Raw genomic sequence first — 20,869 nt, 5'->3', positions numbered from 1 at the left:
TTTTCACATCGGAAATTTTGTTCTTGAGACCTTGCCTAAAAAAAGCTCTATGGGGGATGCAAGTACCTTATCCTGTAACCAAAAGCCTAGAGGTGACAGGTGAAGACCACCTCTGGCAAAGCAGTGTAGTTTACCAACCATATCATCCCAGGCTGATAGGAACTGGATCCCCTTAGAATGACAGCAAAAACTAAGCCAATTGTTGACGTCAATCATTTTTGTTTATATTGTGGCATCATCCTAGGTGAGGGTAGAATGCTGCTCAAGGCTAGGGATTTACCTGCTGGGACACATATTCAGAGAGCTCAGTCATGTCTCTCTTCATATAGTCCAGTGAGGTACATCTCAAGTCATTCACACCAGCATGAACTATGATGGAGTCATAATGGTACTTGTTGAGAAACTTGAGAATATGTGTGATCTGACGGAGCCTGGCACCCAAAAGACAGCTGACCGTAACCTTCTCCTTATCCTGTTGTTAGTGGGACACCGGTGTGCCTCACAATGGAGTCACCTATGACTAAAACATTTGGTTTAGATGTGCTTTGCCTTAGGGGTTTATTTGGTGAGACACTGGTGCATGTGTTTTTATGTGTCTTGAGTGCTGTAGGTGCTGTATTAGGTGTAGCATGTTTGCATTTGGAAGGTCTCTAGTGTTTAGGTTGGTTTCTAGTGAGTACCTCTGCGTATGATGGCTTATGTGTTGACAGCATGTTTTTTGTAGGAGGTGTAGTATGTTGTCTAACAACCTGTTCAGTGTTACTATTCTGGGTTCAACTGAGCAAGGATTCTAGATTATTATTGCAGATGCATCTGTCACAAATTGTACTTGGGTGATTTAGGAGTAGAGGGTTGTCGGTGTACATGAGGCAGTTGCTACACTGCCTAAGGATACCCATGTCAGTCAGGCTGGTAGGAGAAATGGAGGGAAACTGACCATCCATAATGCTAGGTTAAATCCTGTTTTCACAGTGAGGAGAGAAGCTGGAGGGGAGTGGTATAAATGGGTGCTCTAAACGGAGTCTATACTAATGGGGGCTCTAAAAAAGGTCTATAGTAACAATTGGGAGACTATAGAGAAATTTTCTTGTAGAGCATTTAAACCGGAGTTTGGGGAGCCGCATTTGCACAAGGCGTTTATACCAGCAGAATGAAATATATATATATATATATATATATATATATATATATATATATATATATATATATATTTATTTATTTATTTATTTGACATTTGTTAACCGGGTTTGTCCAACTGAGTACATGCCCATTTTCAGTGCAGACTCGAGGAGAAAAGTTCCACAAAAAAGTTAAATACAAATGAAGCAGCATTTATAAAAATTTTTCAAAAATGAATAAACATAGGTAAACACAGAAGAACAAAAGAAGGATATGTCTAGATAAGACAGCACAAAAAATTGTCAAGCTGCAGCATTATAACATTGTTAACACCATTCATGTTAGATAGAAGTAAGAAAAAAAAGTAGAGAAAGTAAAACAAAGAAACAAACTGCAAGCTCATGTGACCTAAGAAAAATAGAGGTACGTAGATTGGGTCTATATTATATTGGCGAAGTTTTAATACTTCGAATCACTAAAGATCAAACTTTAGTGATCGAAGTCTTAAAACTTCGAATCGCTATAAAAATATTTGTAAAACAAAAAAAGATTAACAAAAGGGTGTAAGCAGGGAGGCAATCCCCCCTGCACCCTCCACACCCCCCGTTCTTGAAATATACCAACTCTGAGATCGCGCTACAGTGTAGAAAATGCTTGCCTCCCCCTGCTTACAGCCTTTAGGTTTTTCTTTTTTTGTTTTAAAAATATTTTAATAGCGATTCGAAGTTTTAAGACTTCGATCACTAAAGTTTGATCTTTAGTGATTCAGAGTATTAAAACTTCGACAGTATAATATAGACCCCATAGATCTTATGTTGGGTCATGACAGGGAGAGGTGTCTATATGTATATATATATATATATATATATATATATATATATATATATATATATATACACACACACACACACACACACACACACACACACACACACACACACACACACACACTCATATATATGGTTGTGGCCTTAAAATGTGATGTTTGGTTTTGCAGAGTGCCAAAACCTCTGCCACTAAGTAACAGCACAGAACTAATGACAGAAACCATCACATCTCTTATAAACAATCAGATCTTTCTTTCCTATAGCTACATTTCTAGAAGGTGTCTAAGAAACATATTATGTAAGCTGAGACAGTACAATGAATTACAAAAACTTTGACAGAAATATATATTGTACCTTTTATTTAGTACTGCAATTACATGTGTTTTACTTGTTTATGTATTGCTTATGAGCACAGTCAATATGGGAGGTAAGGGTTTGCCCAAAAAGCACAGTAAGGTCAAAGCTCAGGTTTAACTAGCAGACCATACTTTATAGACGTCTAATGAGTGTCAAACACATCAGTAGACAATGCCTGGTGATATTTGATGCACTTATTAGATGTTGTTCTTCATTTATGGCATGCATTGCCCTAACAGTGCTGTGCAGTGATGAGTGCATTTAGTAGTTGTTTGTATAGTCTGTTTGACAGTATTGTATTTTCTAATTGCCACACAGTAGGGGCATTTAGTTGTTTCCATAGTTGCTATACTTCACCCCACCTTTGAGGTGAATTCCTTAACATTCCATGAGTCAAATACATAATGCAAAGGATTCTGATGGGGTCTCCAGTCATAAACAATTTGTTAACTATTCAGGATCGGAGAGACCCAATCATATTTCTTAGAGCATGGAACCGTATCTGCTCCCATGTAGTACAACAGTTTCAGAAAAAAATGCAGGACTTCTAAGTATAGGAATGCTTAAAACCTGTAACCCACTTACCACTGTCCTTCACCGAGAGCAGGCACCACAGAAGGGTGACAGGAAGCACAAACAGCTTCTAAACATATTTAAATAGTCCATTCAAGGGCTGAACAAAGTATTTTAACTTGTTTTTGTACTTCCTGCCACTCTTTTCTGTGGTCACTACTGACCAGTGTTGATTCTCTAGAATGAGAACGAGCTTAACAGAACTTAGGGATGCTTAACAAGCTTTCCTTTTTTGATTTTGGAGTAATTGCAGTGCTCCATGTATTACAGTTGGTTATACTGATAGACCCAGGCTAAGACTGAAATTGTTCAGAAATGATCAGTGTTGTAGCTTGGGAAACAAATTCAGATAAATAAATAAATAAACGATCTTCTATGTTCTGCATTTCCACTGTTGTTGTTCTTGAGCTTCATGTTACCATACAGACAGAAAGCACTGCAGAACAGCATCTGCAGAACTGTATCTGATAAAAATTACAGCTTTGAAAGTTGTAACATGTTTCATGCTGATACACACACACACACACACACACACACACACACACACACACACACACACACACACACACACAAATGTGACTTGCTGATACAACAGTTTTTAAAGCTATTGGCTGATAAGAGAGGTACCTTTAAGTATTTTTCATTTTCTTGACCAGATTAGTCCCACTAGGCTACTGGTTTCTTTTCAGGGGAGACTCAAGGTGGCATTTATACTATAAAGGAAAATTTGGCCAGGACATCAAGGAATGCCACATGCTATATTCAATAAGTGCAGTGGTATATTTTACATCCACCTGTGCTACCATCAACTCAAGTAGATCAGACCTCAGTTTAATGTCTCATCCAAAGGAGGACACATTCAGATGTGCAACACACCCCTAATGACATACTATAGAGTCATCAATCTGATCACCTGGAGTGGGAATAGAACTCACAGCTTATGGTCTTCCAGCACCAAAGGTGAGTGTGCTACCTGTTGCATCACTGACACTGCTACTTTGTTCTGGCCACTGTCCATGTGACAGCACTAGGTGTGTTACAGCTTTCAGAGCTGTAAAATACCTTGTGCTGCTACATGTTTTTTTCTTTGTAATGGGTAATTTATAGGAGCAACTAAAAATTCCATGTATTGCAAAAAATTATGATTGTGTTTCTCTAATCATATCAAATATATTATGTGTTTTGAAAATGGCTGTCAAGAGTCACTTCTCAAGCTTCCCTGCCGAGGTGAGATTCTTAACATCCACTTCTAAACACATAATACATTGGTTATCATCCAGACTCTCATCATGATTTGCTAGTCAGTCAGTCAGTCAGTCAGTCAGTCAGTCAGTCAGTTATTTGATTTGGTATCCAGATATGTGGACTCATTTCAGTCACGATCCTGGCCAACAGGCTTGACAACTGAATGTTTTTTAGATGGTCTAGTAGCTATATTCTAAAGATAATGCAATGTGCCCCCATTTGTAATCTTAAATGGTAAATTATCCCAGTTTATTGGAACTATTACTCCTTGCACCTATGGCTGAGATGAGCAAAGGTCTGTGCAAAGTGAAGGCATCTTTCAGACTGGTTCTCAGGTTGTAGATAGTAGCTCTAATATTTATTCTGTGCCTTAGAAGTAGGAAGTACCTGTTATACAGTATTTTAGGTCTCAATGTGAATAAGAAGATGGCAGATCTATCACTGACCAATAACCACTTTGTCTTTTGCAGCATCAGACAGTAATGTTCATTCTTTGGGGCTGCAGTAGATAATATACAATTTTATTAAATATATTTTGAATTACTGGAGAGCTTTTATGGGACAGCAGTGGTAGTAGAGGAAGGTAATACCCAGGCTTTGGTTATTGCCTTTCTGGATTTGAGGGTAAGGTGGCTAGACAAAAGGTATCATATCTTTAGTTGACTGGTTACTATTACTGCAACCTGTTCTGTGAATTCATTCAATAATAGAGTAGGGTCATATAGGAGACTGTGGTACTTGATGGACTGAACTTTTTCTAGTTGAATTCCTTCTGAATAGAGAGCTGTTGCTGGTAATCCCCCAATTAGAAACTCCCTCAACCAGATGAGGACCAAAAGAAAAGGTCCTCTGAAAACATTGCTTTAATGACCATCTTTGTTATGATAGGGCGGAGGTAGCCAGGTGTTGAATTTTATTTATGTATGAATGTACATATTTATTTATTTACTTATTTATTTCACTTTGTTAACTCAGTTTATCCAACTGTGCAGAAAGTGTCCCTTTTAGCAAAGACCTGGAGAGAAAAGCTCCACAGAAAAGTTAAATACAAGCCAGCAAATATTACAGGCAGTGGTATTTCTGTATATGCATTGCAATGTAAAAAATCTGAGAGATAATGAAGTAAAAATGGTGTACAATGGTGATTTCATTCCACCTTGTCATGGGAACATGGTTGGTTTACAATGAGGAGAGGGATTTAACTCCAAATTCAATGTAGTATTCACAAACTCTCTGGGGAGCAGTGTTGCAGCAGCTAGTTGCAAAATGTGAGTTACTGTAGCCCCGAAGGCAGCAGATTACAATGATGAAGAATAATTTCATTGTGGTAATTTGTGAAAGGAGGGAATTGAAAAAGAACATTATAATACACTCTATGGAACATTAATAGCAAAATAATGTAACTTTCTACTTTGTAAGCATAGCCATGGAAAGAGGGGTAGGAGAATGTTTTCTAAATGTCAGCCGAGGAAGAGCACGTGCTTATAACTGTGTAATAGGTATTTAACTACGTTGGGGGGGATGGGTAGACTTCATAGGCAGTATAAAATGCAGTAGTAGCACAGCAAAGCAACCCCTGCAGGTAACTATAAAAATCTAATCATGTCATCACGCCAGTTTTATTAAGAACCTTCACACTTAAACCATTAGTAAGGATAGTCAAAGGGGAATTGTACATATTCTCTAGGTTTCTGGAGATAGGCATCCCTTTTTCCTTCTGCTGTGGGAGGGGTAACTTCTATCTTTACAGTGAATCTGACTATCCATAATCTAACAGTATGGCAAACACCTTGTCCACTATCATTTATATGCTGTAATATAAGACTACTGGGGTTGTAGCAACAGAAAAGACTGAGTTACGCACGTATCTCTCAACTTTTAGCAAAACAAATCTGGACAAAGCCTGAAATAATGGAGGTGGGACAAAGGCCCCACAATATGGACAGATTTTAAATATTGTTCTTAGAAACTTAGAAAATTGTTAGAATAACATGGTTTATGTTAAAACACATTTTCTGAAAGATATGAAGTGTGAGACTCAAAAGCATGTCATTATTTAATGATATCAATCATCAGTGATTTGTCAGACAGTCACAAATTCTAAGAGGAACAGAGCAAATATATGAGGTAAAAACTTGGTTATTCTGTGAAAATCTGGGCAGTGGATATGCATGGTTATGCAGCCAACTACAATTACTCAGGCATTTAACAACAGCTTATAATTAGTAATTTACTGACTAAACAGTATAGCAGTAAAGGGAGAAGAGTGAGAAACAGTAATAAACATAACAACTAAACAGCAGCAATGGAAAAGCAAAAGTTGAAAGCTTACTATGACAAGATCACTAAGACGTCTAAGAAGATTATCTATCAGGTAGGCTGTAGATAAGTTCAACCCAACATCAGTGCATCAGTTTGGGCAGACAAGAACATTTTATTAAGTGGTAAGTGCAGACACAGTGAAATATCAGTCTTGATCAAAGAAGTGAAAAAAACATGTAACTGAAATTTCCAGTCTGTAGCTATAAACAGTAATGTCTCTTCAGGAGACAGCCTATGAGCTATTGAGAGGCTGCTCTTACAACTTGGATTGCTTTTCATTATAAAGAGACGGACTCTCATGCTCAACTGCATGGGGGTAAAGATAGCTGTTCACCCCCAAGAATGTTCCATGGAAGTGAGAGCCCAGGTAATCCAACGGTGACATCATATCTCTTGTGGTGCCTGATTATTTACAACAGGTGTAGGTACATACTGATTACATTCACACAGGGAATATGTTTAATGTAATAGACTGATATGCAGCATGTTTAACACCTGTTTTGATAGCCAGGACCCTTGCTAGTTAGATAGAGGGAAAACACATTTATAGTCCATTTTCTGGAAGCAAAAAATACAAGTAAATGCTAAATTTGGACTGTCCCAAGTATTGTAAAAAATACTAGATTTCTTTGGAATTTAGCATTTTAGGCCGGCACACTCATTCATCACAACCTTTATTTCTTCTCAGAATTATTACTTCTAATACTATCAGCCTGCATTACTGAGTGTTCAGTAAATATGCTCTATCTATCTATCTATCTATCTATCTATCTATCTATCTATCTATCTATCTATCTATCTATCTATCTATCTATCTATCTTTCTATCTCTATCTATTGATCTATCTCTGCTTCTCTCTCTCTCTCTCACACACGTGTATACACACACACACACACACACACACACACATATATATATATATATATATATATATATATATATAGACAGAATAGGGTACCACTTTCAAATCTCAAAATACTGAAATATCAAATTTCAGTATCTCAAGACGAAAATGTCGAAAGTACACTACTACAAAAAAGAAAAAAAAACAAATGTCACTATACTGAAAGTTCATAAATCCGCATTTTCAGTAGGCAAAGCTCTGTTTTTTAATACATCCTCCACCACACAAACAAAAACACACACAAGACCTTCCTCCCTACACCATAACAAACCAACACAACACACACACACACACACACACACACACACAAACAAAACTCAACTAATCTATGTATAAGCAGGGAGACAATGCCCCCTGCACCCCCCGCATGTGGGGGGGCTGCACCTCCCACACTCTGCTACTTATATATCTATATCAACTCCGAGGTCGCACTACTAAGAATAACACAACAAATCCACTGCTATGCACCCAACACTTCCGTTGTACAAACACGCACTACATATGTAGAAAAATCACCACTTTCAACACTTACACACTCACACTCTCATCTACCTACCCCAACCTACTCCTAAAACTTCCCAAAAAACTTAAAAGATAACAAATCCCTACCCAAAATCCTTAAACAGTAAACACCTACCTGAATATCTGCATATAACCACACATCAGCTGCCATCTCTAAATCCCAGACAACACTGCACCTTAAAGAGGCAGCAAACCATAACAAAAACATTGCACCACCACTACTACTGATACAATAACTTGATATTTGTTAAAATGCAGTTTCAAATAACTGCACTTTCAACATTTTCATCTCGATATACTGAAATTCGATATTTCAGTATTTCGAGATGAACAATCTCTCTCTCTCTCTCTCTCTCCCCCCCTCCCTCTCTCTCTCTCTCTCTATAAATATATATATATATATATATATATATATATATATATATATATATATACCTATATGGATTCACTTCAGAATTTTGAAATCCTAAAACTTTGAATTTCATATGGTCAAAGTTTTATAGCTTTGAAATTCTGAACGGAGATCTGCAGAACGGGATATTTCTCTTTTTCTTGCTGTAGAGCAATCTCGGAGTTGGTATATTTAAGTAGCAGGAGTGTGGGGGGTGCAGGGGGGCTTGCCCCCTCCCTACATAAATGTTGATAAATTTTTTTTTTTTTTTTTTGGGGGGGGGGTATTTCAGAATGGTGAGAGTCCAAAACTTTGATTATATGGTCTCGACCACATGAAATTCGATGTTTTGGAAATTCGACATTCAGAAGTGAATACACATATATATATATATATATATATGTATTAGAAAATTATGATGAAATCATAGTAATGGTAGCAGGAACACTTCCCATTTCTTGGATTTCATCTCATGAAAATGTTTTTTTTTTTTTTTTTTTTTGGAGAACTGTAAATCAGTGTCTTGTGATGAAGGGATCATAAGAATTTAAAAAAATTCTATAGCAACCTTATATATACACACACACACACACACACACACATATATATATATATATATATATATATATATATATATATATATATATATATGCTGGTGTAAGCATTTTGGGGGCCCCCAGCAAGTGTCATTCTGGGGGCCCTACCTAGGAGGGTGTAAGGTGTGGCCATGCCCTCTTCCCTTTACTTCAATCCTCTTCTAAAAAACCAAATTACCCTGAGGGGCAGATTACAATATCAAGCATGGTCTAAAACTGTTTCAAAGCTCATACACCCAACCACCAACTTCTCAGCATGTAAGACTATATTACGTCTATATTATGTGATCAAACAGTGAAATGTTTGAACATGTAATAATCAACCCCAAAATGTCGAACCGCTGGAATGTCGAACGGTTCAATGGAGATCTCCGTACAGTGCGGGCATGAAAGTTTTCCATTGTCTGCACTGTAATGCGATCTCAGAGTTGGTATATTTAAGGAGAGGGGGTGTGGGGGACACAACTCCCCATGTGAGGGGTGCAGGGGGGCTTGCCCCCTTCTTAGAGCATTTTTATGGTTTGTTTGGGTGTTTTTATGGGTTTTTTTTGTCGTTCGACATTATGGGGTTTCAACATTTCGGGGTCGATTATTACATGTTCCAACATTTCACTGTTCGATCACGTAATATAGACACAGACATAAGATTAGGGCTTTAAAAAATGGTGCTTTTCAGCTAATAAAGATGTTAGAACAGATTTTGCAGTAGCATGCGTTGCATGAAACCACATCTTTTTGAGGGTAACAGACCAAAAATACTAGGTAAATATCTCAACAGTGGACATCATTCTCACAGGCCCTACCCCCACTAATGTTTCAGCTCATTTCTAGACAAAGCCAAAAATAATCACAGAACAAAGGCATAACATCACAGATAGCTTTAAACATTGTTATTATAAACTTACAAAGGTACTAGAATTACAGAGTATGCATTAGTATGAATTAAAACATCATTACATTCTGCAGAATTCTCACAGCCCCATACCTCCCAATGTTTCAGCATAATAATTCCAGATAAAGCCAAAATTTATTGCAGAGCAGAAATATAATGTTAGAGTAGTGTTAAGCATTTTGTTTTAAACATTGTTTTAAACTTATAAAGATAATATAACAAGTTTTCCATCAGCGTGCATTACAATAATTCCTGTACTCTCTACAGTCCACCAGCCCCTACCCGCAACCTTTCAGCACAAGAACTCGAGACAAAGCACGGACGCATAAGACAAAAGCTAAACATCAAAGAAATCAAATAAATGAATACACAGCAATAGAGCGAAATGACTCCAAGTCCATAAAATGCAATGTAGTCCAACGCAGTTCAATGGTAAAAAAGGAAGTTTTATTGTTATTAGCTTCTTCAGACCTTAATACAAATAGACCAACAATCTTCAACATTTAAATATGCAAAAAGGCGCGAAACTAAGAGATACTCCTTAAAGCTGTATCAACCCATATTAAAACACATTCTAAAACATCAAAACATATGCAATAAGAAATGCATCATTATAAAGCAAATCATAAAATATATATATATATATGTGAAATGCAATTACTGATGCTTACTAGGTGATATACACATGAGTCCAGTGTATAAAAACTAATAACATATGAAAATAAAACTTATAATGCCTATCATGGACATCTAATAATTCTGGAATTATGGAGTCAAAATTTCTAATTCATTTATCATATCTTAACCTCCTCAATTTCAAAAGTGGACGTAAGGGAACTTTACCATTGAGTCCTGGTGGCATATCAGATCTGAACCTAATGATCCAAATATGTCTCTAAACATCAAAGAAAACCTTTAAAAATGCTTATAAAAATGACTGAATGGGTTTTCCCATAATTTGGTGTATTATTTTGCTTCAATTTCAAAGTTTTGCGAGAAAACCAAATTGTTTTGAGGGACAGACCACAAATATCAAGCAACAATCCCACAGCTTTCACAATGCCCATAACCCCACCACCAACCTCTTAGCATAGTAATTCTGGATGAAGCAAAAATAAATAAAACAAAAAAGAACAAGACAAAGGCATAACATTAGGGATTTAAAACACTTGGCTTATGAACCAATAAAGATGCTAGTATAAACAGATTTTGCAGTGGCATGCATTGCTTGAACCAACATGTTTTGTTTTGTTTATGCAAAACCGACCAAACATACCAAACATTAGAACACCATGTGACATTTTCACAACCCCTACCATCCTCCTAACCTCTGAGCACAACAATTCTAGATAAAGCCAAAAATAATTGCAGAACAAAGGCAGAACATCAGGGATAGTTTAAAACATAGCTATTATAAATGCAGAGAATTTTGTAGAACAGGGTTTACATTAAACTTATATTTATGCATTCTGTAACATTCTTTCAACACAATTCTGGACAAACCAAAAAAAAAACGCAGGGCAAAGGCATAACATCAGGCATTTAAACACTTATCTAATAAACTTATAAAGATGCTAGAACAGGTCTTTCATTGCATGGATTCAAATTTTTCATGAGAGAGAACAGAAAATCCCAAGCAGACATGAGGACATTCTACAACATTCTCACAGCCCATACTCCCCTCCCAACCTCTCAGCACAACAATTCTGAACAAAGCAGAAAATCATAGACCAAAGGCATAGCACAAGAGATAGTTGTAAATACTGATGTTACAAACTTAAAGAAGAAATACTAGAATAACAGGGTTTGCATTAGTCTACATTAAATCATCATCTACATTTTCTTAGTCACTATCGCCCCACTACCAACCTATCAGCATAAATCTGGACAAAGCAAAAGTAAATAAATAAAAAGTATGACTATTTGTATGTAGATCTGAGTAAAAAACTACAATCTGGACATTAATTATCACAGACAAGACCCCCCCTTTATCTCTTAGCACAAGAATTCTGGACAAAGCTAAAATAAAACTATTTAAACCAAACCCCCTCTCCACCCCCACTCCCCAATCCTCCAAGAATTCTGGGGACAAATATTACAATCTTCATCTCCCTGTGCCCCCCTTCCAAAGAAAAAAGTTAAAAAAAAAATCAGCAACTTACCTTTTTCTGTAGTGGAAGGCTGCAACTAATCCTCTACTCAAACTAAATTAAAGATTGACCCCCTGATTGCTACCACACAGACCATTTCAGCATTTTTAAATTTGTCCTTAAAAGGACAATTTTTCAGAACTTTTAAAATTTGACCTTGCAAGGGCAGTTGAAAATGCAGCTCTTTGGCTTGTCAGAATGTTCTAAAGTCCTTGTCCTCCTCACGCCACCAGTAATCCAGTAAAAGATCTCCCGAAAATCCAAGTAGCATAGCAAACTTTTCTCTTGAAAAACAAGAGAATGGAATGCTTGCTACACATGTGCCATTTTAAAGGCAACTGACACAGGAAGAGCGTTTCAAAAATCACTTCCTTGAAGAGGAAAAAAAAAAACCTACAACTTACTTCTTTGGTTGCTGCAACCAGTCAGGTCCTTGCTTTACTTAAGCGGACCTGATGGAGTGCAGCTTTCAGCTGACATCACATCTTACAGGAAGGCAGTTTTAATGTTCCCGCAAATTCTGCAATGCTGCCATAATTATGAATCTGTGAGAACCGGAACTGGGCAAAGATGAAGGAGAAACCCATGGCCGCTTGTAGGGGCCCACACGGCCGCGGGTTTGGTGGGTGCCTAACGCCGGCTATGTATATATATATATATATATATATATATATATAGGTCTACTTCACATCACCCAAAACCCATTTGACTGACTTTCATTTTACTGAGACCAAATCACCTAATTTGTCAAAATACTGAAAACTCATTTCACTGAATCTCATTTTACCGGCAACTTACAATGCTAAATTTCAAAAGACTAAACCGTAAACCTTAAACAAACATACTCAAAATATAAATAACTACCTCTTTCCAGAACTTAAAAACTACTTACATACTCTCTTAACAGAAACCGGACAGTATAAAACCAAACTAAGTGGGGGACTACACCCCCACACTCCCCAATGTAGGAGGCTGTGCCCCCACACCCTCCAACTATATATACTAACTCCAGAATCACACTACAGTGGGGAAAAGGGCATATAACTTTTACTTGACTTACAGTACTCTACACGCTGCCACTACTGCTGTGAATGCACAAAACATCTGCCATATTACTTTAGATACTTCCCATAAAATGTAAAAAGACATACCCACATTTAAAAACACTACACAACCTTCTACATGACTATCGGTATTCTAACAGTCAGCACGTTAAGTTACAGAAATTCTTTTTATCACAAACAAGTCACAGATGAATGGAAACCCACATCATGTCTATTGCTTACAATTCAGTGAAATGAGATTCAGTCAAATGAGTTTTCAGTATTTTGAAAATTAGGTGATTTGGTCTCAGTGAAATGAAAGTCAGTCAAATGGGTTTTAGGTGATGAGAAGTAGACCCATATATATATAAATATATATATATATATATATATATATATATATATATATATACCTCCTGGAAATAACATTCCCATCCTTGAACCAATCCTGTAATGGATCTCACTCTATATACCCTATGAGACAATTATCCTAGGGGATGTCAACATTGGCTAGAAAAAACTAACAACCAAGTCTCCCACTCTTAGCATAAGCCTCCATGTCTTCAATCAACTAATTACAACATCCACTCGCTTAAACAAAAACAATAATAGCTCCATCCTGGACTAGATCCTTGTTTCTAACCCAAACCTTTACCATAACCCTAGCACTCTACTTGACTCCCTGATTAACTGTCTTCCTACTTATGTGCAAAGACACTCTCTTCAAATACCCAAATCCCACCTGTAGAGATACTGCCTGTGACGGATCCACACAGTTTACCTGATTTTTGATGCCCTAAGCCATTGAACTGCTGTGTGTTTGTAGGTGTGCTTAATGTTAGATTGATATGCTGTTAATTGAATAAATACATGATATGCTGCTTAATGTTATATACATACATGAAATCTAAAATAATTATGCTTTAAAGGCAAGCCTTGCATACTGATGCTGGTATAACTGAACTTTAGTTAACCTTTGGAGTTGTTTGCCAGTTTAAAAGTTGTTTACCAGACAGAGGGATTTCAAGAGGAACTATACCACAGGTGTGTGGGCAAACGGCTTTCTGAAAGGAGGAAGTAATGTATAAAACTAGACATTACGGGGCTTGTTGACAACTCAGGAAATGATTTGTAATGTTTTAAAAACAGTTCATTAGCTCATGAATAAACTGGTGATCTAAATATCATCAGCTGAATGATTACCTAATGGCCTAGGTGTAATCAATTGAACCTATTGACCCTATGGCATGCTCAAACCTATAAAAGGCTCAGAGGTTGGTAATAGATTGGAACTCATCATCATCCTGATCTGATTGAAGCAAGAGCCTGAACTGAGCATACAGCATTGCCTGCCAGTGTCGGCCCTGTCTTGACTGAACAGATAGCTGTACTGAATAGGTTTGGAGTCCCCCTATCAGTGGCAAAGATGATTTTCTTTTTGCATATGCTTGTAAGTACATGATTTAACAGTTTTATAATTGTTAATGTGATAGGTCATAGGTTAGGTTTTGCATAAGTACATGATTTAACAGTTTTATAATTGTTAATGTGATAGGTCATAGGTTAGGTTTGCATATTAATGTGATAGGTTTTTGCATATTGACTAGTCAATTGCTTTTTTGTTACAAACCTTAATTGTTAAAAGCTAAAAATAAAATTGCTAAAGTTTGAGCCTTGGTCTCTTGTGTCATCTCTAATACTGTATTAACCACAGAATTTAGTAACCTGACCAGAACAGCTGGCGTGGTCGGCAGGATCTGTGGTTTGCAGTAGATATGTCACAACAGCCAATGTTTTTTCCATTTAAGCACCTAGGTGTAGGGTTAAATAAGAAACATTCTGTGGATGCCAAAAGTAAGGGAGGGGCAAATGTTGAATTTCCAGCATTGTTTGGAAAATGGGACCCCCTTGCTAAGGCATTGAGTCAGGTTTCATCTCCACCTTCCCCTAAGTCCTCACCAGTAAACCCAGTAGACCCTGAGGAGCTGGCAAAGGCCTTATCAGGTTTAAAATTGGAGGATAAGGGAAATAAGGTGAAAGAGGGAGTGGGAGCAGCTGGATGGCTGTTCTTTGAAGCAATACAGGAGTCCCTCTGGGCTTGGTTTCTTCGGGTCTGGGATACAGGGGCGGTGTCACTGAGTGATGAAGAGATGCACCAGTGTGCCTGTTTAGTATTTCACCCCCGGCTGAAGCAGATAGTGAACAATTGTGACCATAAAGATCCCCATATCAATACATTGGTGGTATGGTTAGCCTCAGCCTTTCGGGCCACTTGGCGGATGCTACAGCAGTAGCAGAGGAGTGCAAATCCTGGAAACGATAGCTGAAGCAATCCAACAGCTAAGGAAATGGCCATATTAGCAACTATTTACTCATTAGAAATGATAAATGGGGAGTTGCATATTCAAAAGGAGCCAGACGGACAAATCTTTACTGGTAATATGAGGAATAAGTTAATTAAAAATACCCCACAATGGTGGAAAGGGCAGCTTATGGCTGCCTTGGCAGAATGTATTGGCCAACGATATGGGATGTAATGTCTACTTTAAACCAGCTGGCAGAGCTGGTAGAAGAGAAAGAGCAGAGGAAAGCCAGAAAGGCAAATACAGACAAGTTAAAAAGCACGGGTGGTGAAAAAGTAACAAGGAGACAGATGTTTCTAGATTTGCTAAGATGGGGGTAGAAGCTGCAAAAATAGATGGAATAACTACAGAAGAAATATACAAAAATGGAAACAGAAGCAGAAAGGAAGAGAATCAGATCTTTCAGGAAAACAAACCCCTGCAAAAGCCCAAACAGAAGTACCACTGAAGGAAGAAAGGGTGGAATCAGTTGTATCCTGACATCCCCACTGATGAGGAGCTAGCACAATGGCAGAGGGAGAGTTTACTGATGAAAGAGATTGGGGAGAAGGGTGGAGAACCCCAATGGAAAAATGGAAACAAATTGACTAGAAGCGGGTCCCCAGTAGCTAGAGCACAGTTAGAGCCATTACACCTGGGGACCGGCCTTCGATGCCTCTTACCATTTTTGGAGGAGGACCACAACACGTAATGGCTTTAGTAGATACTGGATCAGAAATAACTATTTTTTGCAGGCAACCCCGTAAATTCCGTGGACAGTCTGTGGAGATTGATGGATATGGGGGCAAAAGGCGATAGGTGTCAAAACCAAAGTAAAAATAGCCTTTGGGGATGGTATTCCTAGTGCCATTGTAGCAGTGATAGCTCCTGTACCAGAACACATTTTAGGAATAGATGTTCTAAAGGGTAGGACCTTAGAAACTACAGTAGGGCCATTTAGATTTGGAGTACGGCACTGTTCAGTCAATGCAGTCAAGGCTGTTGTTCTAGGTGATGCCAAGTAGGAACCTTTGCATATTCCACACCAAAGTGGTGACCAACATCAAACAATATCGTGTTCCAGGGGCCATTCAGAAATTACTGAAACAATCCAGGAATTACTTGTGTTGGCATACTCAGAACCAACTGTGAGCCATTTAATAGCCGGTGTGGCCTGTCAAAAACCTGATGGTTCCTGGCGTATGTAGATTATCGGGGCTTGAATAAGGTGGCTCCACCTTTAACTGCAGCAGTGCGGACATTGTTACCATTGTAGAGACTTTCTTCTTCTGCTGGGCAGTACCATGCAGTTTTGGACTTGGCAAATGCTTTCTTCTCCATACCTATAGCAGAAGAGAGTAGGGCTCAATTTGCATTTACCTGGGAGGGGAGGCAATATACCTTCCAGGTACTTCCACAAGGATATCTACACAGCCCAACCCTTTGCCATGGGCTGGTGGCCAGAGATCTGGCTAAGTTGCAGTTAAATAAAGTGACTGTATTCCATTACATTGATGACGTCCTGATTACAGGAGAAAAGCCGGATGTGGACATTGCATTGAAAACAGTGATCAAACACCTTCATTGCGGTCCCAAAAACAAAACAGCAGGCACAAGCCTTTTTGGGAGCAATGGGCTTTTGGAGAGCATTTGTACCACACCTTGGGCAAGTTTTACGACCTATTCATTATGTGACTAGAAAGAAATGTGACTTTCAGTGGGGTCCTAAACAGCAGATGGCCTTGGGGAGGCGAAAAAGCCTTGCAACAAAGTGTGGGACTGGGTCCAATAGACCCACAGCAACCTTTTATTTTGGAAGTGACTGTTGCTAATAATGTCATGTCCTGGGGATTGTGGCAAAAGAATGATGTGGGAAAAAAAGACCACTGGGATTTTGGTCTAAATCCCTGACCGAACACAGACTAGATACAGCCCTCTTGAACAGCATGTACTGGCTGTATATACTGCCTTGATTCATGTAGAGGGCTGACCAAACAACAGGCGGTGACAGTGAAAGTAGACTACTGATCAGGGGTGGTTCTGAGACGGTTGCTGCAACCAGTCAGGTCCTTGCTTTACTTAAGCGGACCTGATGGAGTGCAGCTTTCAGCTGACATCACATCTTACAGGAAGGCAGTTTTAATGTTCCCGCAAATTCTGCAATGCTGCCGTAATTACGAATCTGTGAGAACTGGAACCGGGCAAAGATGAAGGAGAAACCTGTGGCCACTTGTGTGCAAGTTGGCTGCACATTGTTAGTGAGGGCCCTTGTGTGCGGGGAGATAACTAGGGGCCCCATGCCAATGGTTTGTGGGTGTCTAACCCCGTCTATGTATATATATATATATATATATATATATATATATATATATATATAGGTCTACTTCACATCACCTAAAACCCATTTGACTGACTTTCATTTCACTGAGACCAAATCACCTAATTTGTCAAAATACTGAAAACTAATTTCACTGAATCTCATTTTACCGGCAACTTACAATGCTAAATTTCAAAAGACTAAACCGTAAACCTTAAACAAACATACTCAAAATATAAATAACAAACTCTTTCCAGAACTTAAAAACTACTTACATACTCTCTTAACAGAAACCGGACAATATAAAACCAAACTAAGTGGGGGACTACACCCCCACACCCCCCAATGTAGGAGGCTGTGCCCCCACACCCCCAACTATGTATACCAACTCCAGAATCACACTACAGTGGGGAAAAGGGCATATAACTTTTACTTGCCTTACAGTACTCTACACGTTGCCACTACTGCTGCGAACGCACAAAACATCTGCCATATTACTTTAGATACTTCCCATAAAAATGTAAAAAGACATACCCACATTTAAAAACACTATACTACCTTCTACATGACTATCGGTATTCTAACAGTCAGCATGTTAAGTTACAGAAATTCTTTTTATCACAAACAAGTCACAGATGAATGGAAACCCACATCATGTCTATTGCTTACAATTCAGTGAAATGAGATTCAGTCAAATGAGTTTTCAGTATTTTGAAAATTAGGTGATTTGGTCTCAGTGAAATGAAAGTCAGTCAAATGGGTTTTAGGTGATGTGAAGTAGACCCATATATATATATATATATATATATATATATATATATATATACCTCCTGGAAATAACATTCCCATCCTTGAACCAATCCTGTAATGGATCTCACTCTATATACCCTATGAGACAATTATCCTAGGGGATGTCAACATTGGCTAGAAAAACTAACAACCAAGTCTCCCACTCTTAGCATAAGCCTCCATGTCTTCAATCAACTAATTACAACATCCATTCGCGTAAACAAAAACAACAATAATAGCTCCATCCTGGACTAGATCCTTGTTTCTAACCCAAACCTTTACCATAACCCTAGCACTCTACCTGACTCCCTGATTAACTGTCTTCCTACTTATGTGCAAAGACATGCAAAGACACTCTCTTCAAATACCCAGAGCCCACTTGTAGAGATACTGCCACAATCTCTTCTGCTTTGATGCTGAAACCTTTAATAATAAGTTCTCATTAGTTAACTGGTTCAACCTCTGACACCTTCCCCTCAGTGATGCAGTTCAAGAATTCAACCATACTTTCCTTAATATACTTAACTCCCTAGCACCACTAAGGAAAATTAGGATTAAAGCTAATGTTGCCCCCTGCCTCACAAAATACACTCACTCCCTTATGAAACAAACAAAAAAATAACATTTGGAAACAATGGCTAAAAAACAAATCCACAATGCTACTCCAAAAATACAAAGAACTTAGAAACCTCACCAAAAAGCAAATCAACAAAGATATGAAAAAATTCTACTATGAGGCACAATTCTGCCAAACTGAAATCTAAGCCAATGCACAGAAGGTTAATTACAGATTAGAGGGAAGCAAAAAAGTTGCTATATAAAACTAAATGGAGTGAGGTGTTCAGTGGAAAAATTGCAGATGGAATGTGGAAAGTTTTGAAAGAGAAATTGTTTGAGTGCAAAAAGTCAAAAAAATGTTTAACATCAGGGTCTAGGCACGTAACATCAGGGAAGTATATTTCCATAAGAACAAGATACCTGATTAAGATGAGAGACAAAAAAATATAAGAAATGGAAGAGAAAACTGAAATAAATGAGCTGGATTAAGAACAGTGTTAGACAAGATCAAGAAAAATTTGAAGAAAATGTATATAAAGATATTGAGCATAATAGGAAACCTTTTTATAGATACATAAGATGTGGAAGGAGTAAAGATACACAAATTGATAAACTGTGTGCAGATTCTAAAATTTATTCTCAGACACAACAGATGAGATATATTTACAAAATCTTATACAAAACAGTTTGGCTCCACAAAAGGGGTGGTAAGTTGTCCTAGTGACATCTAAGTAACCCCAGATACTGGAATCAAATTAGATTATATTGAAAAAGAACTGTGCAAACTGGATCCAAACAAAGTGCAGTGAGGAGATGGAATAAGTAACAATGATTTGAGACCACTTAAGCAAGAACTTACCATGCCATCATCTTCTTTCGGCTGTTCCCATTAGGGGTCGCCACAGCAGATCATCTGTTTCCATTTTTTTCCTGTCCTCTGCATCTTGCTCTGTCACACCAACCACCTGCATGTCCTCTCTTACCACATCCATAAACCTTATCTTAGGCCTTCCTCTTTTCCTGTTACCTGGTAGCTTCATCCTTAGCATCTTTTTCCCAATATACTCAGTATCCCTCCTCAGCACATGTCCAAACCAATGTAATCTTGCCTCTCTGGCTTTGTCTCTAAACCTTCCAACCTGGGCTGACTCTCTAATATACTTATTCTTGATCCTGTCCACTCTCATCACACCCAGAGCAAATCTTAACATCTTTAACTCAGCCACATCCAGCTCTAACTCCTGCCTTTTTGTCAATGCCACTGTCTCCAACCCATATAACATAGCTGGTCTCACTACCCTCTTGTAGAACTTCCCTTTCACTCTTACTGGTATTCATCTATCACAAGTCACTCCTGACACTCTTCTCCACCCACTCCATCCTGCCTGTACTCTCTTCTTCACCTCTCTTCCACCCTCACTATTACTCTACTATTGATCCCAAGTATTTAAACTCATCCACCTTCACCACCTCTACTCCTTGCATCCTCACCATTCCTTTTTCCTCCCTCTCATTCACACACATATATTCTGCCTTAGTCCTGCTGACCTTCATTCCTCTTCTCTCTAGAGCATATCTCCATCTCTCCAGCATCTCCTCCACCTGTTCCCTACTCTCACTAAAGATCACAATGTCATCTGCAAACATCATAGTCCATGGGGACTCCTGTCTGATCTCGTCTGTCAACCTTACACTGCCATTACATCTATTATTCACTAGGTCGTATAAATATGGGGAGGTTCCTCAAGATTTGAGACATGCACTTATTAAACCTGTCTTTAAGGGAAAGGGGAGTAGGACAAACCAAGGATCATATAGACCCTTAAGTCTACTTTCATGTTGTGGAAAAATAATGGAGAAGGTAATACTGGATAAGTTATTGTCAGAACTGGATAGGTTGGGACTTGAAACCATATATCAGC

Source organism: Protopterus annectens, chromosome 5.part1 (assembly GCF_019279795.1).
Source record: "Protopterus annectens isolate FY-2018-M chromosome 5.part1, PAN1.0, whole genome shotgun sequence".
Classification (NCBI taxonomy): domain Eukaryota; kingdom Metazoa; phylum Chordata; order Ceratodontiformes; family Protopteridae; genus Protopterus; species Protopterus annectens.
Note: the sequence above shows the minus strand (reverse complement) of the source record.